General features: G+C 37.2%; 1 pseudogene; it reads right to left on the bottom strand.

Annotated features, from left to right (window-relative positions):
• Window positions 1-20,767, bottom strand: part of LOC136306640 (UDP-glucuronosyltransferase 2B31-like) — a 30,053-nt pseudogene extending 9,286 nt beyond the window's left edge.
• Between the last annotated feature and the right edge of the window lie 5,722 nt (window positions 20,768-26,489).

Raw genomic sequence — 26,489 nt, 5'->3', positions numbered from 1 at the left:
GAGCCTCTCTCCTAGTCTTTCCTTCCTCAATTAGTAGCCTGATAATCCAGCTATGGGGTTGCTGCTGCCTCTGCCTGGATAGTAAGAGGCTCAAAGAGCTGGCAACTCCCAACTCTATTCCCACTCAGCACAGGGTTCTGGGTAAGGCTTAGTCAGTCAGAGCTGCTAGCATAATCAGGTGGGGCTTCCACCCACAAAATGACCTCTGACTCTGCCACTCTCTCCGGTAATACTGGTGGGTGCCCACTCCAGGGGCGCTTGGAGGAAACTCTCACTCACTATCTGTGTGCAGACCAGGATATCAGGCCAGCAGTCTCACAATCTGAGTGAAATCCCCATCCACACGGAAAAGTTCCAGCATTGGAATTGGCTCTTGCTCCCTCCCCATGTGCAGATTTTTCAGGATGCTGGGTGGCTTAGAGATTCCAGTTTTGGCCCACACAAAGGCCTCTGACATTGCCTCTCTGTGGGATAACACAGGTGCCCACTCCTGGGGCTTTCGAAGGAATCTCTCGCCCACTATCTGTGTGCGCCGACCAGGAGATCGGGGAAAATGGCTGCCCCACTTGTACTTCTTTGTCTGTGTTTGGTGCGAGTGTTAGCTTGTATTGACTGGGTTGCCACAGCACAGTTTTTCCTTGGCTTGGATCTCCGTGCCACAGCCTGGTTCAGCCATTTGTGCTGCACCGGGATCTATTTCCCGCCTTTGCCTGCCTTAGTTTCTATATTCTCAGTTTCCAGTGAAAGCAGTCCTATTTAGGTTCTTGAGGAAAGCGGAGCATTTCTTATTCCCTATTTTCTTCAGGGTTTGATTATATATTTAGCCAATTTTTCACTCGACCATACCTTTGGGTGTATTGTGAAACATCTGAAGGCTCCAAGGATAGGTTTTTCTGCTTCTGTTTGAATATCTTGTTTAGTTTTGGGGGAGATTTATCGGTATCGCTTCCTATTGCACCATTACTCTGACGTCATCTGAAGATCTTTTTCTATAATATGAAAAAGATGAGAAAAATTAATAAATAGGTAAAAGTTTTGAAACACAATTTTAAAATCTAACCTATTTTACATACACTCAACAGTGGAAAACATATTTTTACATGTATAAGGATAATAAGGGAACTTAACCTACATGTTGTCAGAACCAAGACTCAGTATTTGAAATTTTCCAAATCATAAAGAGAATAGGTCCAACTCAACTAGAATTAAATCAGAACAAAATAAACTCTAAACTACAAAAAAAACATGTGTTTTAGAAATTAAGTAACACATTAGTAAATAATCCAGAGTCAATGTTAAAGTCATAATCATACATGTACCTTCTTCTCAGCAACTCCTCATACAGGAATGTATACAATAGATGTAAAAACATGTAAATCTAAGGATATATACAAATATTTGTTAGTTACATATGGTTTTGGCTAATCCCCTATTCCCTTTCCCCCTTTTCTCTGATACCTGTCAATCTGTTCCCTCTGCTCCTGCTTCTGTTTCTACTTTGTTGCTCAGTTTACTGTGTTCATTAGATTCCATATATAAGTGAGATAATATATTTGTCTTTCTCTGCCTGGTTTATTTAATTTAGCATAATAATCTCCAGGTCATTTACATTGTCACAAAAGGTAAGACTGCTTTATTTTTTATGGCCAAGTAGTACTCTCATTGTGTAAATATAGTGCAGGGTATTTTTTTTTACCCACTAATGTACTAATAGACAGTTGAGATGATTCCAGATCATTGCAATTGCAATGCTGCAATGAACATAGCAGTGAAGGACATGGGGTCCATTATGTGGTGTGTACATTATGTTATATTGAGTACAACACTCAAAACCGTGTCAGCACACAAATTAATTTTTTTTAAAAATTAAAGACATATATGAAAATATTTACATTAGCTTTAATGGTAATAGCTTAAAAATATTAATCCAAATATTATTAAACATTGTGAAGTGATTATCAGTAGTACCATCATACGTTGGATAATATACAGCAATGTAATTAACCAACAACTGCTACAGAAAAGACAAAAGCAAATAAGTGTTACTGTATGACTCTAATATATAAATGAGAAAAACTATTCTATGATGTTAACAGTAATGATAATATCAGTATGTGGCAGAGATTACTGACCAAATGATCAAAGAAAATGGGAAACTTCTAGTAGCTTGTGGTATTCTGTATCAGTATCTAGTTTATAGGTACACTGTTATATTGAGTTTACAACAATTTACTAGGTAATTATGAAATTCTGAGCTGCTGACTCAGAGTAGGTGTAATTTTCTTATCATTTATACTGAAATATGCTCTATAAAATGTATTGTGTGTTTATGGAGGCTGTAAGTTATAGTCAAAGACTGAATTCTGTCTTTGCTCACATTTATACAACTCAGGTTCATGTGGAAATTATACTAATTTCACAAGCCAACAGCATGCAGAATAATATCTCTTAATATGCCAAATAAAAAAAATAACATATATCAAACAAATGACTGGATAATCACACTATTGTTCCAGAAAATTAGATATGAAGGAATAAAGTCCAAGTTCAATAAAGAAACAGTGTCCAAGCAGGAGCTGATTTCTAGCTGCCAGCACAAGAATAAAAGTCCCCAGTTGCTATAGCACATTGCTAGGGAGCAAAGGCACCAGTGTTGGAGACTGGCTGATCTCTTCCTCAGGGATTCTCTGAGGTTTATCACCACTTTCTAAGAGATATGTGTGACTAAGACAGGAAAGAATGCCCCAAGTGTCTCCTGGTCATTTTTTAGGTTACTATAGAGTCACACCATCCAAACCAAAACTCTCAAATAGTCCTCACAGACTCCCAGTATTTTAGTCTAAATGTTTCCTTGCCATAGTTGCTCCTTCATATTTTGTTACCAGAAAGGCCTCAGGCTGGGTGTTGGGGTGAGTAGGGGTTCTGCTTATAAACAAACACGATATGGAGAATGACATTCTAGTAGAACTTAATTCATTTTTACATCAAAGCAACATATGTTTTCATCTTTGCCATAAACAAGTGGACTGAAACACTTCACTTAATTTACATAAAAGCAGATTTAAAGTCATATTAAACCAATGCACATGAATTTAGATATGCAGGAATCAAATAGTTTAAAAAAAAAACAACATGGAAGAAATGCCTCAGAGCACTGTAAGTGTGGCAGGAAAAATTTCTCTAAGCCATTACATGGACACAAGACCTCCCTCAGACTTTAAAAGCAGACATGAATGCCTCGGAGAAGGGGGGAAGACTGTTACACAGGAGGGACAGAGAAGACAGAACACAAAAGTGCTGAGATGAAAACACCCTTGGCAGATTCACTGAACAAAGCGAGAGAAGGTCAAATGTTCCTACAGTAAAGTGTGCTTAGGACAAAGTCATAGGAGAGGAGGTTGCCAGGGTCTGTTCTTTGTCAAAATGCAAAATTAAACCCAGCAAATTAACAGATTAAATTGCCTGTATAAAGTAATTTATGAATTGGGCATTAGCAACTAAAAGGGAACTCAGAGGAATTTTACCAAATGGAAGGTTTTTATAGAAAGAAGGATGTGGCAGAGGAGCTATTAGCAAAAAAAAAAAAAAAAAAAAAATTTAAAAAATAAATAAATAAATAAGAATATTATTTTTAGAATAGGGCATCTTTTTTTAGGAAAGGAATGAAATGGGCTTCATCATGAAGATTGCCTCTTCTCTCAATAGGAGATGGATAGGGCCCAAGTAACAGATTACCTCTTTGGTATCAATACCAGCCTGGTTGACTAAGATTATATTACTGGGAGAAGTTCAAATTTCAGTTAAATCAGGGAAAAAGTCTAGTTTAGAAACACCTAAGGTAGAGATGACATCAGAGTAATGGCACAGTAGGAAGCAATACTGATAAATCTCCCCCAAAACTCAACAAGATCTTCAACCAAAAATAGAAAAACTAATCCTTGGAGCCTCCAGATGTTTCGCAATATACCCGAAGGTATGGTCAAGTGAAAAATTGGCTAGATATATAATCAAACCCCTAAGGAAATAGGGAGTAAGAAATGCCCCGCCTTCTTCACTAACCTAAATAGGGCTGCTTTCACTAGGAACTGAGAGTATAGAAACTAAGGCAGGCAAAGGGGGTGAATTGACCCAGGCCGAGGAACAAACAGCCGAACCAGGCTGTGGCATGGAGATCCAAGCCCAGGAAAAGCTGTGCCTGTGGCAACTCAGGCAATACAAGCTAACACTCATGCCAAACCCAAAGAAGTACAAGCGGGGCAGCCATTTTTTCCAATCACCTGGTCGGCGCACACAGATAGTGGGCGAGAGATTCCTTCAAAAGCCCTGGGAGTGGGCTCTGGTGTTATCCCACAGAGAGGCAGAGTCAGGGGCCTTTGTGTGGACCAAAAGGGAATCTTGGGCCGCCCCAGTGCCCAGAAAAAGCCGTGTACAAAGAGGGAGTGAGAGCCAATTTCAACACTGGAACTTTTCCTTGCGGGTGGGGTTTCACTCAGAGTCTGAGACTGATGGCCTGATATCCTGGTCTGCGCACACAGATAGTGAGCAAGAGATTCCTCCGAGCACCTCAGGAGTGGGCGCCCATGTTATCCCACAGAGGGGCAGAGTCAGGGGCCTTTGTGTGGGCCAAAAGCTGAATCTCTAAGCCACCCAGCACACTGAAAAAGCCGCGCACGGGGAGGGAATGAGAGCCAATTTCAACGCTAGAACTTTTTTGTGCGGGTGAAGGTTTCACTCAGAGGGTGAGGCAGCCGGCCTGATATTCTGGTCTCCACATAGATAGTGAGCGAGTGTTTCCTCCTAGCACCCGGGGAGAGGGTGCCCTCCTATGTTACCGGACAAAGTGGCAGAACCAGTGGTCATTTTGTTACATCGGATCATTTACAGCAAAATGGTGGCATCTTGATAACATTATACAAAGTGAAATAAGTAAATCAGAAAAAAACAGGAACTGCATTACTGCAGTTGATCAACTGGCTGTAGGGTCCCCTGGCAAGGAGAATACCTCAATTGGGCAAAGGTCACTTTACACACTGAGGATGGCTTGGTTGATTTGAGCATCTGCCCCAAACAGCGGTTTCCAGGTGAATTTCAGTAGGTACATATGTGGAAATCTGTCTCACTATCTCCCCTCCTGTCTCGTAAAAAAGAAAGAAAGAAGGAAATATGTGATACTTACAAAGGGTCATTAATGACTGTCTTCAATGCATTGAACAATTTTTTACTTGAAATAGTGTTGAAGTCCAACCTGATAGCTGATCCCTTGGTCTTCATGTGAGCAATGTTATCAGGTTGATCCACAAACAAGGAAATGCCCACCATAGGGATCCCATGGTAGATCGCCTCATAGATGCCATTGGTTCCCCCCATGAGTGACAAAGGCTTTGGTTTTTAGATGACCTAAGATTGGGTGAATTTTGGCAAATTATTAATTATAAGTGTTAGAATGAAAGGAGGGTTGATGATAAAGGCACTGACAGAAAGAATGTATTTATTAACAGAATATATACATTTTAGATTGTATTAAAATATATTTTGAACTCAAAGGATGAGGCACTTAAATCAGCTAGAGAGACAGTGAAGCCTTACATGGAAGATTGGTGTGTTACCATCAACTTGAAAAAGTACAAATTGTCAGTGGACAAATGAAAAAGAATATTCTGCCTTAAGGAAGAAATTGATTACAAAAAATATGGTAGAGTATGTTAAAATATACTTTTTTAATAAAATAGTGAAAACACTGAGTCTTATATGTACAGTAAAAGGCAGCAGGCAATGTGAGGGTCTTGGCCTAGGACCCAGATGAAGGAAAAGTTATACATCAGAAAGTATGTTATTACTTTAAAAAAAAATTTTGATTTTTTTTAATGGGAAATGGAAAGTCACTGGTAATCATAATGGAGCTGACATTTTTCAGGGGCATGTGCACATACTTACAGTGGGTTAAAAATTTGATATAAAGAGAGAATTAGGAGAGAAAGTGATAATTGAGAAAGTGTTGAGATATTTTCGTGAGAGGTCATTATACATGAAATAAAAATATTTTGTGTATGGCCATAAGGAATGTGACTGTGCAAAATAAGATGCCACCTGTTATATCTTAACTTTTCTCTTAAGAAAGAAATAGATATAAATACATTAATTTTTATTTTTGAGGTTTTCAATAAAAAATGTTTAATAAATTTTTTTCTAGTGAACTGTTTATCATTTTTGACGAATTGAGTCTGAGTTCACTGTTTTCCACAGTCTTATTAAGAAGGTCAATTATAGAGCCGAGTATTTGGCCTTAAGGTATCTCGTTTTTTGACATCATATCTCCATATCACCCGCTAGGGTAAAAAAGTAATGTATTTGATGAGTCAAACTACGAATTATAGCCTGTTAGAAATCTATTTAGATTAAGAGACATCTGCTTAAACACCTTACATAGTACAAATAACCAAATGAGGACAACACATATTAGAGAATGAGGACTGATAAAACATTAATGTAAAAAAAGTATGTGCTGGTATTACATGTACTTATTTTTATATTTAATCAGGCAAGAATGCAATCATGATGTTTTACACTTAGTGGTTACACAATCATATTATCAATGACCAATTCAAGTATATAAAAGTTTTAGGTACCAGAGTCATATAATTGTAGTATGAAAACCTGCCGTTTACTAATAATGAACACATTTATTTTGTTTTCACTATTTATTATACTAGCTCTCATCTTTCAGTTTTAATAGTCACCTATGTATTTGTTTGAAAGATGAGGAAGTGACTTACTTATATTCACTAGTTTCATATGTAATTTTATTAGAGTATTATGTTTGATTTACAATATTATCACAATTAATAATTTGTGAGATTTAACTCATTCTTATATTTAACAATTCATTATCCATTATACATAATTTCTGCTTAATTAGTATGTATAGCTCACTTTAGTTTACTAATTATTAATTACTACTTCCAAGTAATAATTGTTACATAAATCCATTATAATCACTCCAGCTAGGATTGATAATTTTATTAAAATGTAGAAAAGAAAATTCCATGGGCACATTATTGTGACATCTTAGGACAAGTGATACAGGCCACCAGCCATGAAAACTGAGTACATCTAGTACATGGCTGGAGGAAAAAGATAAACAACTGTTAGAAAAGTAGCAATATTTTCCACTGAACTCTATGTAACCCAGATCAAGGAAGCCCCTACCCTAAAGACTTAGCCAAGAATGAGGTCAGCTAACTGCACCCCTCCCACCCTTGTAAACGCTGCTTGCTTGCTCAGCCTAGATAGCCACCCTATAAAAAGGAGCCATTTCAGAAGCTCGGGGCTGCAGTGTTCCCTTGCGTGGGTTACCTGCAGTCCCTGCGCAGGTTTGCAATAAAACTTATAAAATTAACTTTGGGATTGCTGTGGTCTGTCTCCTGGGATATAACATGGAGGCCCCAGCAAGATAGGCCGTGTAAGACCCCTCCTCACGGAGTGGGCTGCAGCAAACATTGGTAGCTGGCCAGCCTCCAGCAGTTGCAGTTTGGAAACTGAATTTGGCTTATTCGAAACATTTGGAGTCTCGAGACTGTTTGGTAAAGAAGCTTCCTCTTTGAATATTTGGAAACAGAGCTCTGGTTAGAAAAGGGTGTAGTGGAGCAGGCGGGATGCCACCTGATTTCTCCCCACCTGGTCAGGGAACGCAAGACGCTGCCTTCTCCCTTTGGTTTTGGTTTAGAAGTTTTGTTTGTTTCATGTGCATATTTGGTTTGATTGTCTGCTTTGCCCTGTTGCTTCCTCACAGGATTCCTTCGAGAGTCAAGGGCCATTTGTCAGGGGCAATCTACTGCCCTAACGCCTCTTCAGTGCTTGCTTGATAACTTTTCTGATTTCTCTAGCAGGGCACGAGACTATGGGACTCCTGTTGATTCCGCCACATTGTGGACTCTTTGTTAACTAGAATGGCCAACCTTTGGTGTAGGGTGGCCCTCGAAGGGCACTTTTGATTTACCCACACTCTTTGCTGTCAGGGCAAATGTCTGTCGGGTCCCGCACCCTGACCAGACGCCATATATAGATGTATAGATTGACATAGCCACGAGAAGACCAGGTTATGTAAAGAAATTTTTTAAGAATTATATTAAGGGAAATGTGTAAACAAGCCCACAAATTATAAGAACTAACTAAAGACCTAAGAGAGTGCTGGAGGAAGTATAGAGTAGAAACTAGTCTCAGATATTCACCAACTGACCCAAAGCAATTTTACCCATTTAGAAAATAAAAGTGAAGAATTAATATTAAGAAGATACATTGAGAACTCTCTGTAAATTAAAATGGCCAACTTAAGAGCAGACTGGCCAAACCAAGAATTGTTAGACCCATAGAAAACATAGAGAGTCTAGCATACTATCACCAGCACCCACCCACAGGCAGGTGGCACAGTCAGTATGCAGCCCAGTGCAGCAGCAGAAAGAAAAGGCACCAGGCTGCAGCTGGCTGCAGAAGAAATTGCAGGCTCCCCTCACAGTTTCGGGCACCTGCCCCACCCCCTTGGGCACTGGGAATCCCAGGCACCCTGACTGATTCTCTTGCAGGCGTTCCCAAGCTACGGCCCCGAAGGCTACAATGCGGCCCCCTGAGGCCATTTATCCAGCCCCCACTGCACTTCTGGAAGGGGCACCTCTTTCATTGGTGGTCAGTGAGAGGACCACTGTATTTGGCAGCCCTCCAATGGTCTGAGGGACAGTGAACTGGCCCCCTGTGTAAAAAGTTTGGAGACCCCTGAAAGAAACCTTTTTCTTAGCTCAAGGGCTGAGCCACTGTTTATCCAGGCAAAAGATAACAGCACAGTAAGCTAGAGGCTATCATCACCTTGCTACAGCCCCCTGCCCTCCTCTGCTTTGGCTCTGGGGAATCCTCGCCTGCTACCTGCATCCAGACCCTAGGAGAAGATTTAGGGAATATCGCCCCTTCTAAACCCACTGCTTTAGCCATAAAAGTCAAGAATTATAAGAAAAGGGTCCTCAGGGAATTATAGGGTTACTATATCCTTGAGGAAATTGAGGACCTTAAGTAAACTAGAATACCCCACTGTTAAGAAAATAAGGTTATTAAATTGTGTTTTTTTAGTTTACTACCCCGACCCTTATAATGATTTAATGTTGTAAAGCTCTATAGGTCAAAAAGAGGGTTAGCATCTCTTTGCCAGCTGGGAAGCCACAAAATAGTAACTACATTTGGACCATTTCTTATTTTTCTCTGAAAATCAGTAGTTCATTAGGGATAGTAGTTTATAATCTCTTATTGTGAATTATACTAAATTTGTACTAATAATAAAGCATATAGAATTGTATAGTCTGTCAAATACAAAGACTTCCTTTTTGTACCAAGATCTGTTGTAAAAAACAACAACAACATTTTCTATGTTAGAAATGTATATGTTATTTCAACTGTGTTTTTATTAATTCTTCTTTTCATTTGCTATTTCATAGCCTGTAATATTAAAATTTTAGTTTAAATATTAGCGGATATGTAATAATTCAGTAATTGTTAATTGTTCAATGTTAGGTCACAAAATCCAGAGTGACAAATATTACTATTGATTAGCTTAATAGAAGAATTCTTAACATAATAGGTAGAAAAGAGAACTCTAGAGACATAATCCTGAACCTCCACCTGATTTACCACCCTATCAAACTGCAATTGTTAATCAGCTAAGTAAATAAGTACATTAGGAAAAGTGCAGAGGTGAAACTGCTCGGGTTTTACTTGATATTTCCTATAGAAATGTCATAGATTAGAGCCCTCATAGTTCCAACTGAGTTAAAGGGCAGGGTGCTGATTTAAGGTGGCATAAGAACAATAGTTCAATTACAGCTGATAGTCAAGGAAGGATAAAATATGAAATACTTTAAATTCTTTTTTGACCTACAGAATTAGAAAGCTCAGAACCCCCTTTTCTCAGAGGAGCCTCAAGCTTGAATAGAACTTTTAGAAATCTGTAATGTACATAGGCTGCCCCACTTACAACAACTGAGACCACCTTAAGAAAATGTTTCTAATTCCCTAGCCTAAGTGGGACCCCTCCACCCAAGCAAGTAAAGAAATTTTTAGACACTTCCCACCAGTTTCTGTTCGCCTAGATCAGAGAAGATACTCAGAAAAACACCCATAAGTTTATCTAACATGTCAGAAGTTATTCAGGATCCTCAGAAGACCCCCACAGCTTTCTTAGACTATAGAAAGCTTACAGAGTCTATACACCCCTAGACTTAGAGGAGCCAGAAGATATTAAGGCAGTCAACCTAGCCTTTACATAGCATTCAGCTCTAGGGAGAAAGTAAGATATTATAAAGCCAGTGTAATCATACAGTATGTATCTTTTTGTGAGTGGGTTATATTACTTAGGAAAATGTCCTTAGGAATTCAGATATGTTATATATAACCTGTGTTAAATTTACTTCAATTCTTTTTTTATTTTGAAGGTACTCATTCATTCTGAATCTGATAATACCAGACGATTTCAGTTTAGCAAATAACATACAGCAAATCGTAACCAACAAAAAGATTTTGTAACATGTGGGCCCATTTGATGGACAAAGATGACTTTACCAGGTAAGGATATATTATTTTTTTCCTATATGTTTGTATTCTTTACTGTGATACGTTCAGATTAGAGATTAAAGGCTTTAGCGGTGTAAGGTGCTCTTCGTGAATCTTGCATTAACACTTCCCTGGTATGTAAGAGTATTCAGTGAATAAGACAGATGGTTTTTTGCAGCAGCAGAATGAACATTGAAGAGCACTAGTAACCAAGGGTCTGAGCCGGGAGGTAATGTCTGTGTCAATGTATGTTCTGAACTGTGTGCTCCTCTCCACCCCCTCCCCTAACTCTCTTTCAAAGTCGTAATAGTTTGTCTTTTCTAGTAGCTTGTAAGGCAGAAGAAGCATAAGAAATGCCATTGACTTTCACTATTTTCTTTATTGAGAAGAGCTAATATAAAATAGATCTTAGTCATGAAATTTATTTTTATTTGCCATCATATCTGGCTATCACTTTTAACTTGTTTAGTAATATATACTGCTCACAAACATTAAGGGATATTTCAAAATAAATAGCTATTAAAGAAAGAAGCATCTTATTTTTTATTAAACAAGAACATCAGAAAAGCAAACGGCAAGTCAAAGAAAGTTGTTCAATTATGCATATGAGATGCAAAACCGACTTTTATTTCATTGGTGAAAATACAGTATACAAAAGGCTAAAAGTACTAGAGTATCTGCACTTTCCCTGTTCCCCTAATTTTTGTGAGCAATGTAGTTACTTGCTTTTTGTTGTTGTTGTTGTTGTTATTTTTTGTATTTTTCTGAAGTGAGAAGACAGACTTCCGCATGCATGACACCGAGATCCACCCAGCATGCACACTAGAGGGCGATGCTCAGCCCATCTGGTGAGTTGCTCCATTGCAACCAGAGATATTCTAGTACCTGAGGCAGAGGCCACAGTGTCATCCTCAACACCCAGGCCAACTTTGCTCCAATGGAGAGAGATAGAGAGAAAGGAGAGGGGAAGGGTAGAGAAGCAGATGACTGCTTCTCCTGTGGGTCATGGCCGGGAATCAAACCCGGGACTTTCAAACACTGGGCCAACACTCTATCACTAAGCTAACAGGCCAAGGCCTAGTTACTTGCTTTGTAATTCTTGGGGCAAGGTACACTAAACTTTGTTTTTATCTAATTATATAAATAAATCTCATGAAAGAAGAGTATGACTTCATTTAATCCAATAATTATTAACCTGTGCTCACTGTTTATAATCAGTAACACTTTGATTTCTTAACTAATAAACCATCAGTAATGGCAAGACTTTTAGCTTCTTTAGCAAATTCATCATTAAAGATTCCATGTTCTAGGGGTTGAATAAAATATGCAGGTAGATTGTTATAAATCATTGGTCTTACTTTTATAAGCTGGAAACACAATTTTGTATAATTAAAACAAATATATTTTATAGTTTATATTGGCACCTGTCCCTAGCTGGAGATATTCAGCTGGACTTTCTGTACAGAGGACTGGTCACCGTATTGAGTAGCTCAGTTCACTGTACCTAAAATTTATATTGAAGTCATGTTACCCAGGATTGTCTCAGATTTTCTCACTGTGTTCCCTGATCCTTATGAACACTTAATTTTTTTTACTTTCTGTGTGAGAAAAATTGCTCAATGTACTTTCTACACCCTCGCCCTCAAATGTATAAGGAGCAAAATCTTCCATGAAATCAAGTCCAACCTTCATACTTACTTATTTTTACCCTTGATTTGTTTTTAATTATTTACTTTTTTGGGGGGAAAATAGTATGACCTTTCTAATACCTAAAGTTTACTTTTTCATTCTAATGATTGTTTTAAGCTTTTGTTTAAAAAATTGAGATATAATTAACATATAATGTTCTATAAGTTTAAGGTATACAGGATGTTGAGTTGATTTATCTATAAGTCATAATATCATTACCACTTTAGCATTTGTGAATACCTCTATCAAGAACATTAATATCTTTTTGTGTTTGTGGCGAGAACATTTAAGATTCAGTCTATAGAATCTTTCAATTATATAACAGTGCATTGTTGGCTATAATTATTATATCTACAGAACTTACCTATCTTCAAGTTACAAGTTTGTACTCTTTAGTCAACTTCTCAACCCCATTTCCCTTTAACCAGTTTGGTGTAATCACCATTCTACTCTGTTTGTAGTACTTTACCTTTTTCAGATTCCTTATATAAATGATATTGTATGTTATTTGTCTCTTTCAGTGACATTTATGTCACTTTGCATAATGCCTATATCGTCCACGTATGTTGTCCCAAATGGTAGAATATCTTTCTTTCTCATGTATGAATAATGTTCTAGTGTGTGTGTGTGGTGTGTGTGTGTGTGTGTCAATGTGTGTGTGTGAATGTGCATGTGTGTATTTGATAACTTTTTACCCATTTATCTGTTGACAGACACTTAAGTTGTTCCCATTTATTAGCTGTTGTGAATAGTGATGTAGTGAACATGGAATAATGGATATGTTTTTGATATCCTGTTTTTCTTATTTATGGAAAATACTCAGAAGTGGGATTTTTAGATCATATAGTAGCTCTATTTTAATATCTTGAAGAACCTCCATACTATTTTTCACAGTGGTTGTACTGATTTTACATTCCGACCTACTTGCAGAAGCAGAAGGTTCTGTGTTTTCTTGTAGATCATTTTGGAAGATTCTTGTGGGAGAATTCTTAAGCCTGTTTGTCTCCCTTCCATCCTATAAGGACCATACCTGACAGTGGTGATATAGCTCAAGTTTGTGGTTTCTCTCTTGTTAACAAACTCTTGCTTCATTCTGCTCTTGCTTCTCAGTCTTCTACCACATCTTGTTCTTGTGCTGCCCTTGGCAGGTTGTACATGGGGCTGGCTGCAGACGAGTAGGTATGGGTTTGGAATGTAGTTCACTGTTGGAGCCCACAGGCCCATTGTGGGGATCTGTAGGAGAGATTTCCTTTGTGGTTTGTGGTCAGGCTTCCTGATGGAGTACAGAATGCTGTCAGGAAAGACTGTTTCTCTCTAATATCCTCTGGAAACCTCACATGGCACTCTCTTGTCTGCTCCCTCTCACCAGGTACTGATGCTGTGAAAAAGAAATGAACCCCTTTGGAGCATCGTGCACAACAGGGAAACTCAGCATCCACCCACCAGCTCTCCCTGTTGCTTGTGGAAGCAAAGACTGCCTCCTTTACCTCTAAGCTGTGCAGCCTCGGAGGAGGAATGCTGCTGGTAAAGTCAAGCTCTCCTCTCACCTATATCATTGCAGGCAAACACATATATTTTGTGCTCCAACAATGTTCTGATACTGCTATGAAAATCTGGCCTTCATGATAAACTCTCTAACCAGAGGTGGGACTCAAATAATTTAACAACCTGCTCTCTGCCCTGATGACTGTTTTAAGTATAAAAAAAAGATATACTAAAGGTTGTTTCTTATTTTATTTCTTGTATTTAATACTTTCCTAAGAATATAAAAGAGGTACACAAAATTAGATGTAGTGAATAATCCATCACATGACCCTGTATGGGAACACAGCTAACAAGAAAATAATGTTTTTCCAGGAGAATTGTTTTGTGACTCAAAGGTGAGTCACTGGAACAAGTCTATGTGACAGAAGGTGGTTGCTAGACTTTCTTCTCAGTAAAACATTCTCATAAGATTTTACTGTTCCCTTCAAGGCTATTCCTTGAGATAAAGAAAGGAATGTTGTGGGGACCATAGAAGCAATTGCAGTTAATGCCTTTTGATATTGTATTGCTTTTAAGCAATCATGCAGATGTATTCCATGTATCTTTAAGTAAAGGTTATGCTTGATGCTATGCCAATTTTAAGTAAACAAGCTTTTTGAAATCTTGTGAATAAAAGTAGGACACAGCACGAACTCAGCACCATTTGACTGAGCGAGCTGTGGTCCTTTGCTAGTTTACTGACATTTCATCTGCTGACCTCTCTCTGCACCCCCAACTCACAACAACAACTAGATTATGTTATAAGAAAGAATTTTTAAATATTAATGAAAAATTTAAATAATACCTGACAAAAAAACAATAAAACTGTTACTTAAGATATTTATATATTGCATCTTGCTTGGCATCCTCACTTGCTATTTTTTTTCACCTATGTATAGAATGAACATTTCTACAGGTGCTTAGAATATACTGTTGCACAGATGGATATTAAAAAAGAGTAGGAAATGTAAATTTGTGATTTCCTAATTTGGGAAATTCCTAGGTGCCCACCTTAGAGAGAACCCTGATCACAAGGGCCATTTTAATAAACAGCTGAACTCAACAAAAAATTAGGTATCAGTTATGCTACACTGGTGTGAACCAGCTTAATCCCATCACTGTTTCTAACCCAGAGGTGGCTGTCCAAGTCTGGGCTCTGTAGGTACTGCTGGATGGCAGCCACGAGGAGGAGGAACCAATTCACAATATCCTGTGCGTATTGCAGTGAGTACTGGAGTTTTTCTGCCTATTACCTGATGGATAATGTGTGAGTCTCTTCCCAGGAGCTGTGGCATTTGTTGCTGGATTCCAAACTTCCACAGAGGCACACTTGATCATGGATAGATAACAATTTTTTGTTGTTGAATGAGGACAAAACAGGGATGTTTTATATTCAATTATGCCAGATTGCTGTTGTCACTCCTGAGGTGCTATGATCCAGTCCAGTGGGATATTCTCTAGCATTATCATAGCATTATGTTTTCTCTTTTTGATAATATTTTTCTATTTGTCTTGCTTTCTTATATTATATTTTTCCAAGTAGAATGTCTAGTGTGTGGGAGCACACACTGTGTCTACATTGCTTCCCTGCATGTTCTTCCCTTACCCTTGCACTATTTAGTCACTTTATAATGATTCTTTAAATTAATAGCTGATACTTTATATGTTGATTAATAAAGATATTAATTTAACTGATCCTGTTTCCAAAGTCTCCCAAGTATATTTCTTTATCCTGTGATGATGATGACACTCAAATTCTTGTAACAGTATAGAAATCTATGAGTGTTTGTCAGGTCACTTGACTCAGATACCCATAAGGTTCTCATTGTGATCAGATGTTCTGAGTGAAGGACACAGAATCATTCTACTGAAAGTGCAAAGTAAACAACATAAAACATACAAGAATAGGTTTACTGTAGGCAGGGGTTTAGAAGGCTTGCAGTGGAGTCCTCCAACAAATTTAAAATGTGGCAGAAATAGATGAGGAAATTCAATATCCCAGTAGGTTCTAATGAGCCATATTTCAGTTTTCCCCATTAACTCAGATAATGTAGTGGGTCTTCCTGAAGGAGAAAAAAAGCAAAAATAGTAAAGAAAATGAATATATTGAATTGTGAAAATATCATTTAGTTTTCTGAGAAAATAATATAGCCAATGATGTTTAAAATGTCTATAGTTTGAGAATAGAAATATATTTGTACAATGCTTATATATGAACAATATGTATTTTTTCATAAATGTAAGTCTTTTTTTTGTAACATCATATCAGTACATCCACAATTCACTGAAAATGATAATTTTAACCTACTATATATAGAATTGAATTAAAAATACATGTGTTTACTTTTTTATTTTTTTATAAATAAGTTTTTATTTTAATGGGGTGACATCAATAAATCAGGGTACATATATTCAAAGAAAACATTTCCAGGTTATCTTGTCATTCAGTTCTGCTGCATACCCATCACCAAAAGAGAGATCGTCCTCCGTCACCCTCTATCCAGTTTTTTTTGTACCCCTCCCCCTTCCCTTCCCCCTCTCCGTCCTTCCCTTCCCCCACCCCCCGTAACCGCCACAGTCCTGTCCATGTCTCTTAGTCTCGCTTTTATGTCCCACCAATGTATGGAATCCTGAAGTTCTTGTTTTTTTCTGATTCGCTTATTTCACTCTGCATAATGTTATCAAGATTCCACCATTCTGCTGTAAGTGATCCGATGTCATCATTTCTTCTAGCTGAATAGTATACCATGGTGTATATGTGCCCCATCTTCTTTATCCAGTCTTCTATTTTTTTTTTACAGTGATTAAAAGCCTTTAAGCAAACTCTTGGCCAATACAGCAAGAATCCATAAAAGAGTAGTGTCCTTAACATGTTCACCAAGTCCAAATTGGCCCCATCACTATGCCAAATCCCTGAGAAATGCAACCCAACCGCAGTTCAGTCTTTTAGGAGCTGTCACAGAGAGCAGGAGTCCAGGCAAAGTCCACACAGGAAAAGTCCACATGGCACTGGAATTGTTGTCACCATTCTATACTTTGCAGCTCATGTCCAAGTCCCAATGACCGCTGCTTCTAGCTGGCAATGATTCAGGTAGACTGGATAAGCCATTTGCAGCATGCTTGGATATGGGGCTTCTGTTCTCCTCTGCCTGGAGAGTTGAGACCAGGTTGCTTTTCCCTGGAGCTCTGCGACTGTGGCATGGTAAAGAGAACCTTGGGATACACTAAGCTGGGTGGTGAAGGTAAATTCATAATACAAGGTGGCAAAAGGGGGAAGGAGAGCTCTACATTAGGAGTAGGTGCCAGCCTGAAATATGAGTGGGGCATTGAGGTAGGAGGGATAAAGGAAACACTATATACTAAGCAAAGCAGCAGAAAATAGGACTATCAACACCCACAACAGAGATCTTTGAGGGAAGAATAAAAAACCTGACTATTCAGGCAAAACATAGTTAAGTGGCCCTTGTGCAAATGAGATCAGTTTACCTGCTTCTTGGAAGAAATACCCTAGGCTCATCCACAGTGTCGTAGATGGGGCCGACGGCCCTGGGCACCTTCAGCCTTCAGTGGCAAACCCCAGCTTTCTGGGCAAGGTTAGGTCATAGGTGGCTGGAGCAGGGCTGGAAGAGACTGAACCCTCCCTTCGAGGAGTGAGAGGGAAGCCTACCTTCCAGTGTCCCTGTTTCCTCACAGCAGAGGCAAGTAAGCCTGGCAGGCTTTAGCTCAATGATCTTCCTTTCCACTATTGAAGCAGGACCCAGATGGCATCCTATGAGACCCCTTTGGGGCATTGGAGCCTTTAAGGGTGTATCCTAAAAGCTGGTAGTTCCCCTGACCTCTATTGGGCTTTTTCTGCCTCTAGGTATCTTAAAAGCCATGCTCAGAAGACCTCGCTGAGGGGTTTGAGGATCCCCATCCGCCTATATAAATCTTTTCCATATATCTGGAGCTATTTGGAAAAAGACAAAATAGTGTTATTAGCTGGATCTAATAAAGAAGGTAGTAGTTTGCAGGCGAAAAAGATTTGGTGTCTCCTGTTCATCAGCCTTCAAAAGAAATGTAATTTTTTTTTTTTTTAGTAAAAAGCATGATATGGTAGACCTGTAGGAGTCATTGGCCTGGTGTGCAGGATTCCTGGGTTCAATTCCTGGCCAGAGCACACAGGAGAAGCGCCCATCTACCTCTCCACCCCTCCCCCTCTCCCTCCACTCCCTCCTTTCCGTCTCTCACTTCCCCTCCCGGAGCCAAGGCTCCACCAGAGCAAAGCCACCCCGGGCACTAAGGATGGCCCCATGGCCTCTGCCCCAGTCGCTAGAATGGCTCTGGTTGTAACAGAGCTACACCACACATGGGCATAGCATCCCCCCTGGTAGGCATGCCAGGTGGATCCCAGTCAGGCGCATGCGGGAGTCTGCCCGACTGCCTCCCCATTTCCATCCTCAGAAAAATACAAAAAATAAATAAATAAAAGAAAAAATACAACAACAACAACAAAAAAGAAAATAGAAAAAAGGAAAAGAAAAGGGAGTATGGAGTGAGCTTGAGTATGTCCTATGAAACATGGAGCTCTATGTTGACATATAAGTCTTTGAAGAAGGAGGAACTGCTGAAATAGTTCATCAGCATTTGTCCCTAAGACAGCAGTCTTTATAGTGGAAACACCATAAGTAAATATTTGCTGTCTGTCTATAGATTAAAGGGGGAATATGGCAAATGCTGAAAAGCCATGCTCTTTGTGCCCCTCCCCTCCACCAACCCCCTCCCTCTCCTCCCCCCATCCAGTACCCCCAACACTGTTGTCCATGTCTCTGAGTCTCATCTTTATGTCCCACCTATGTATGGAATCATATAGTTCTTAGTTTTTTCTGATTTACTTCTTTCACTCAGTATAATGTTATCAAGGCCCATCCATGTTGTTGTAAAAGATCCTATGTCATCATTTCTTATGGCCGAGTAGTATTGCATAGTATATATATACCAAAGCTTTTTAATCCACTCGTTCTCTGATGGACACTTGGGCTGTTTCCAGATCTTTGCTATTGTGAACAATGCCGCCATAAACATGGGGGTGCATTTCTTCTTTTCAAACAGTGCTATGGTGTTCTTGGGGTATATTCCTAACAGTGGTATAGCTGGGTCAAAAGGCAGGTCGATTTTTAATTTATTGAGGAATCTCTATACTGTTTTCCATAGTGGCTGCACCAGTCTGCATTCCCACCAGCAGTGCAGGAGGGTTCCCTTTTCTCCACATCCTTGCCAGCACTTATTCTGTGTTGTTTTATTGATGAGCGCCATTCTGACTGGTGTGAGGTGATATCTCATTGTGGTTTTAATTTGCATTTCTCTAATTAGTGATGTTGAACATTTTTTCATACGCCTATTGGCCATCTGTGTGTCCTCTTTGGAGAAGTGTCTATTCATTTCTTTTGCCCATTTTTGGATTGGATTGTTTGTCTTCCTGGTATTAAGTTTTACAAGTTCTTTATAAATTTTGTAAACCTGCAAAAGTAACATATGAAAATATAAAGAATAATTTCATTCCTAAATCAATTACACCTACCATAGCCATAAAAACACTTTCCCTAGATTATTTAGTGTACTTTTTACTATTTATCAAGCTATTTTTTTGATCTTTAGTTTTTCTAAAATTGAAGCCTTTAGAATGTGGTTCAATGTTCTGGTACTATAACTACATTTGGTACATTTTAAAAGCTTAGTATTACTTGTGAATTAATAAAAATATTTATAAAGAAAGATTGAATATTTTCATTAAATTTGGTAATAGATGTGCTCATTCTTAATTTTGGCTCATTTTGTCTTTTTGAAAGTTTTCACTGATTTACATGTCACATCTTTTAACAAAATTTTAAGTTTTTAAACAAAAGATGTACATAGTTAGGGAAAGGGTGTGAAATTATTAGGAACCTCAAATAATAGGTTCCTGAGACTGACATAGAGCCACTTTATCTCTCTCTATTGTGATAAGTTTTTTCAGATAGTATGGCAAAATAGCTCAGTTTTTATATCACACTAGACTATGTAAGATGAAGCAATTCCTCAATGACCCTATAACTTAGGTGTTTTTATAATATTTGTGAGAATGAGAGATCATTTTATAATTTTACTTTATCATTTTACTTATAAAGAACAAATTTCTCTAACTTCATATTTATATAAACTTAACTTGCCATGTAGTAGGAACATTAGGACTTTATGCTATCAAGCAAAAGGATGACTTACCTAGTACTTCACTATAAAACTGACCCCACTTATTCTGATTAAATGTTTGGAAACAGAAGTAAAAAAAACCCCACATATATCATATTTTTTTACCCTTTCCATGAATGTCATCCGATCACTGAATTCTGACAAGACAACAGGTACATAGGACGGAATAAAAGGAATGTGTCCGCTCTGCCTTTCAAATGTGTTTCCAGGAGAGAGGCGGAAGTTGTAAACAAGAGGAATCTTAAGGAGCTCAGCCAGCAGCTCACCACAGGGTAAGGCCGGTTCTGCAAGAATGACATCAAACCTTGATTCTTGCAGTTTTGTCATAAGTTTCTTGTTCAAAACTACATCTGTACAGAGGATTTGTACACAATCAGAATATTTTGAAATGATTTCTAGGACTGCTGAAATATAAGTCCAAAATCTATTTTTGGGCAGTTCTGTCCATTTAGAGACCATCTTCATAAAATATTTTCAAAATCATTTTTGTTAAAGATATAGGATAAATCTCAAATTTAATAACTGATGCTTTGTTGAAATCATCAAGAATTGAAGCTGAAGATGCCAGAACGGTCACTTCATGGCCTCTCTGGACGAGTTCATCCAAGTTTGTCTTCATATTGATCCAATGGCTGTATTCTGTGGGTCACACCAGCACCTTTCCACAACACGCAGGGCTAATGTAATAGCTCAGCTGTAGCATCAGAACTGAAATCCACTTTGTAGACATCCTGGTGGAACAAATGCATCTTTCCAAAAGGCTGAACCCTCTGCCTTTGCTCAAACATATGTCCAAGTAGAATCACTGATAAAGTTAAAATATAACCTGACTCATCAAAGTAATACAGCTTTTATTAAAAGTGTATTTTATACAAGCTAAAAAATCATAAATTAGACAACCTATCTTTTTTATAAAAATGTGTGTAATGTCTGCAAATGCTATCGTTCAGCTAAGGGTCAACTTTATAATGCATCTGTGATATATTAGGTATTATTGATGAATAAGAGAACTATAGGGTGAGAGTGTGATTGTGTGTATAATCTCTTTTTGTGAAAAAAAGGAAGATAAACCTTTTATACAGCTCACAAACAATTACCTGGATGATGTTTCAAGAGATTTTTTCTTTTAAGCAAAACTCTGTGAACACGTAATTCCCACACCATTCAATTGATGAATTTCAAAAGTACATTTCCACAATTCCTCATTTATTCACAGAATTGCTCTACCACCATGATGACCTCATGTAGAGCATTTTCATAATAAAAGTGACATCTCAATCTTGTATATGGACTCCCTAATCTCTTACTTCCTTCCCCACACCTGTCAAATCACTTATCTTGTATGTGTCTCTAGTAAAATATAGCATTTTCTATAAATGGAATAATGGAATATGTGAACTCTTGAGACTAATATCTTTCACTTAGCATAATATTTTAGAGTCAGTCATATTTTAGTATGTATCATGATTTCATTGCTATTTATTGCCAGATAGTATTTTGTAATATAGATATACCAAATTTTGTTTATTTGTACATGTGTTGATAGACATTGCACCTTCTAATATTAATGTTTCATTATAAACTAACATCTGCACACTGCTTTTGCTAAATTCCACAATTTTTTCTTTTCAATTTTATTTTTCTTAGCATATTTTCTAATTCTGCTTTTATATTTTGTTTGATTTACTCGTTGTACAACTATCTGTTGAAGATAGTTAACATCTAAAGATTTTTGAATTTTACAATTATTTCTTTTTAAAAAAAATTGTTTTCAAGTTATTTTGTTAACATGGATCCAAATGTCCACTCAGTTTACCACCCTCACTGCTCAAACAACCTATCCCTCATTACATTGTTTGCTCTCCTCCCCCTGACTCCCTTTCTTCCTTCCCTCTGGGATTTGCTATCCTGTTACCTGTATCTATGTGTTATGTATACATAATCTCACTAATCTCTTCACCTTCTCTAATTCTGTCCCCTCATTCCCCTTTCATCTGACAACATCCCTCTGCTCCTCACAACTCTGCTTCTGCCGCTAATTTGTTCCTCAGCTCACCTTGTTTCTTAGATTCCACATGGATTTGAGATCATATAATATTTTTCTTTCTCTGCCTGGTTTATTTTACTTAACATAATAATCTCCATGTGCATCCATGCCATTGCAAAAGGTGAGATTTTCTTCTTTTCTACAGGCTGCATTGTATTCCAATGTGTCTATGTACCACAGCTTTTTTATTCTCTCATCCACTTATGGACACTTGGGCTGTTCCCTGATCTTGGCAATTATAAACAATGCTGCAATTAACATGGGCATGTATATCTTTTTATGAATTTGTGTTTTGGGATTTTTAGGATTCATTCTTAAAAGTGGGATAGCTGGGTCAAAAGCTAGTTCCATTTTTAATTTTTTTGGAGAAACTTTTTTTTGTTCTTGATTTCTTGTTTCATTCCACTGTATTTAGGAAAAATTCTTGGTAGAATTATAGTCTTGTTAAATATCTTAAGATTTCTTTTATTTCTTAGATTTAATTTAGTCTTCTGTGTTCACTTGAGAAGAATATATCTCTGCTATGTTCTGTGTATGTCTACTAAGTTCATGTGATCTAAAATGTTGTTCCAGTTCATTTTTTCCTTCTGGTTTTCTAGGTGCTCTATCCATTAATAAAAGTGGGGCATTGAAGTCTCCTACTATTATTGTATGCTGTCTATTTTTCCCTTCAGTTCAGACAATGTTTGCTTTATATATATATAATATATATATAAAATATTTAGTTGCTCTAATATAGAACACATGTATATTTATAATAGTTATATAAGTATGAATAACCCTTTATCACCATATAATGCTTTTCTTTGACTCTTTTCGTAATTTTGGCCTTAAAGTTTTTTTTAATGTCGTATGTAGATGTGTACCTGCTATTTTTTGGCTATCATTTACATGGAATATAATTTTTCATCTCTCCAGTTTCAACTTATATGTGTCCTTAATTTTTTCCCTTTATTATTAACTATAATGGGGTAAAATTGATTAATTAGGGTATATATTCAGAGAAAACATCTCCAGGTTATTTTGACATTTGATTATGTTGTATTTCCATCACCCAAAGTCGAATTTTTTTTTGTCACCTACTATCTGGTTTTCTTTGTGCCCCTCTCCTCCTCCATCCATCTCCTCCCTTTCTTTTCTTTTCATACCCACCACACTTTTGTCCAGGTCATGAGTCTCATTTTTATGTCCCACCTATGTATGTAATCATATAGTTTTTAGTTTTTTCTTGTTTACTTATTTCACTCAGCATAATGTTATCAAGGTCCATCCATGTTATAAGTGATCCTATGTCATCATTTTTATGGCTGAGTAGTAATCCATAGTATATATGTACCAATTCTTCTTTTTTCATTCATCTATTGAATGGATATTTGGTTGATTCCATGTCTTGGCCACTGTGAACAATGCTGCAATGAACATGGGGCTTCATGTGTCTTTATGTACCAGTGTTTTTGAGTTATGGGGGTATATACCCAGTAGAGGGATTGCTGGGTCATATGGTAGTTCTGTTTTTAATTTTTTGAGAAACCACCATAATTTCTTCAATAACGGTTGTACTACTTTCATCCCCACCAACAGTGGATGAGGGTTCCTTTTTCTCCAAAGCCTCTACAAAATTTGTTATTACCTGTCTTGTTGATAATAGCTAATCTAACAAGTGTGAGGTGGTATTACATTGTAGTTTTGCTTTGCATTTCTCTAGTAGCTAATGAAGATGAGCATCTTTTCATATATCTGTTAGCCATTTGTATTTCTTCCTGGGAGAAGTGTCTGTTCATGTCCTCTTCTCATTTTTTTATTGGATTGTTTGCTTGTTTGTTGTTGAGTTTTATGAATTCTTTGTATATTTTGGATATTAGGCCCTTATCTGTGCTGTTGTTTGATAATATCATCTCCCACATAGTTGGCTGTCTGTTTACTTTGTTGTCAGTTTTTCTTGCTGTGCAAAAACTTCTTAGTCTGCTGTGGTCCCATTCATTTATCTTTGCCTTCACTTTCCTTGCCTTTGGGTCAAATTCATAAAATACTCTTTATAACCAAGGTCCATGAGTTTAGTACCTATGTTTTCTTCTATGTAATTTATTGTTTCAGGTCTTATATTTAGGTCTTTGATTCATTTTATATTAATTTTAGTACAAGAGGACAAACTATAGTCGAGTTTTATTTTTTTGCATGTGGCTTTCCAGTTTTCCCAGCACCATTTGTCAAAGAGGCTTTCTTTTCTCCATTGAGTGTTTTTGGCTCCTTTACCAAAGGTGATTTGACCATATATATGTGGTTTTATTTCTGGGCTTTCTAAACTGTTTCATTGGTCTGAGTGTCTATTTTTCTGCCAATACCATGCTATTTTGATTATTGTGGCTCTATAATATAATTTGAAGTCAGGTATTGTAATGCCCCCAGCTTCGCTCTTTTTCCTTAGAATTACTTTGGCTATTTGGAGTTTTTTATAGTTCTATATAAACCTAATAATTTTTTGTTCCATTTCTTTAAAAAGTGACATTGGAATTTTGAAGGGAATTGCATTAAATTTGTATATCACTTTGGATAGTATAGTAATTTTGACTATATCTATTCCTATCCAAGAACAAGAAATATATTTCCATTTCACTGTATCTTTTCCGATTTCCCTTAACAATGCTTTGTAGTTTTTATTATATAGGTCCTTTACATTCTTTGTTATGTTTATTCTAGGTGTATATATATATATATATTTGCAACCATGAAGGGGATTATTTTTTTGAGTTCATTTTCTGATGTTTCATTGTTGGCATATAAGAATGCAATAGACTTGTATATTAATTTTGTATCTTCCAACCTTACTGTATTGGCATATTGTTTCTAGTAGTCTTCTTGTGGAATCTTTGGGGTTTTCACTGTATAGAATCATATCATCTGCAATAAGTAAAACTTTTACTTCTGCTTTCCCAATATGAATGCCTTTTATTTCTTTCTGTTGTCTGATTCCAGCCCTATGTTAGTAAATAAGAGTGAAGAGAGTGGACAACCTGGTCTTGTTCCTGATTTTAAAGGAAAAGTCCTTAATTTTATGCCATTTAATATGATGTTAGCTGATGGTTTATCATAAATGGCCTTTTTTATGTTGAGATATTTTCCTTACATACCCATTTTGTTGAGTGTTTTAAACATAGAATAGAGTTGTATTTTATACAATGCCTTTTTTGCATCTATTGATAGGATCATATCATTTTTGTTCTTTGTTTTGTTGATATATGTATTATGTTAACGGTTTTACATATGTTGAACCATCCTTGTGATTCTAGGATGAATCTAATTTGATTATGATGAAATATTTTTTAATGTGTTGTTGTATTTGATTTGCTAGTATTTTAGCATCTGTATTTATTAGAGATATTGGTCTGTAGTTTTCTTTCTTTGTGCTGTCCTTGACAGGTTTTGGAATGAGGGTTATCTTGGTCTCATAAAATATATTTGGCAGTATTGCTTCTTCTTCAGTTTTTCGGAAGACTTTGAGTAGAATAGGAACCAAGCTTTTTTTGAATGTTTGATAGAATTCACTAGTATAGCCGTCTGGTCCTGGACTTTTATTTTTGGGGAGGAATTTGATAGTTGTTTCTATATCCTCTTTGCTTATGGGTCTGTTTATGCTATCTACTTCTTCATGACTCAGTCTAGGAAGCTTATATTGTTCTAGAAATGTATTCATTTCTTCTAGATTGTTAAATTTGGTGGCATATAGTTTTTAACAGTATTTTATAATAATTTTTTGTATATCTATGATATCTGTTGTGAATTCTCTTTCATTTTGGATTTTGTTTATATGAGTTCTTTCTCTTTTTTCTTTAGTGAGTCTTGCCAAGGTTTTGTCAAGTTTTTTTCTATCTTTTCAAAGAACTAACTCCTTGTTTCATTAATTTTTTTTTCAGAGACGGAGAGAGATTCAGAGAGGGATAGATAGGGACAGACAGACAGGGATGGAGAGAGATGAGAAGCATCAAACATCAGTTTTTTGTTGTGACACCTTAGTTGTTCATTGATTGCTTTCTCATATGTGCCTTGACCTTGGGCCTTTAAGCAGACAGAGTAACTCCTTGCTCAAGCCTGCAACCTTGGGTCCAAGCTGGTGAGCGTTGCTTAAACCAGTTGAGCTTGTGCTCAAGCTGGCAACACCGAGGTCTCAAACTTTAGGTCCTTCAAATCTCAGTTCAACACTCTATCCACCACCTAGTCAAGCTTATTGATTTTTTCTATAGTTTTTCTGTTCTCTATTTCCTTTATTTGTGCTCTAATTTCTATTATTTCCTTTCTTCTGCTGGTTTTGGGTTGCCTTTGTTCTTCTTTTTCTAGTTTCTTAAAATGTAAAGTGAAGTGGTAAAGTACTTGGGCTCTCTCTTGTTTGTTCATATAGGCTTGTAGTGATATAAACTTC

The sequence above is a fragment of the Saccopteryx bilineata genome, chromosome 5 (assembly GCF_036850765.1).
Source record: "Saccopteryx bilineata isolate mSacBil1 chromosome 5, mSacBil1_pri_phased_curated, whole genome shotgun sequence".
Classification (NCBI taxonomy): Eukaryota; Metazoa; Chordata; class Mammalia; order Chiroptera; family Emballonuridae; genus Saccopteryx; species Saccopteryx bilineata.
This window is presented reverse-complemented; position numbering and strand designations above follow the sequence as displayed.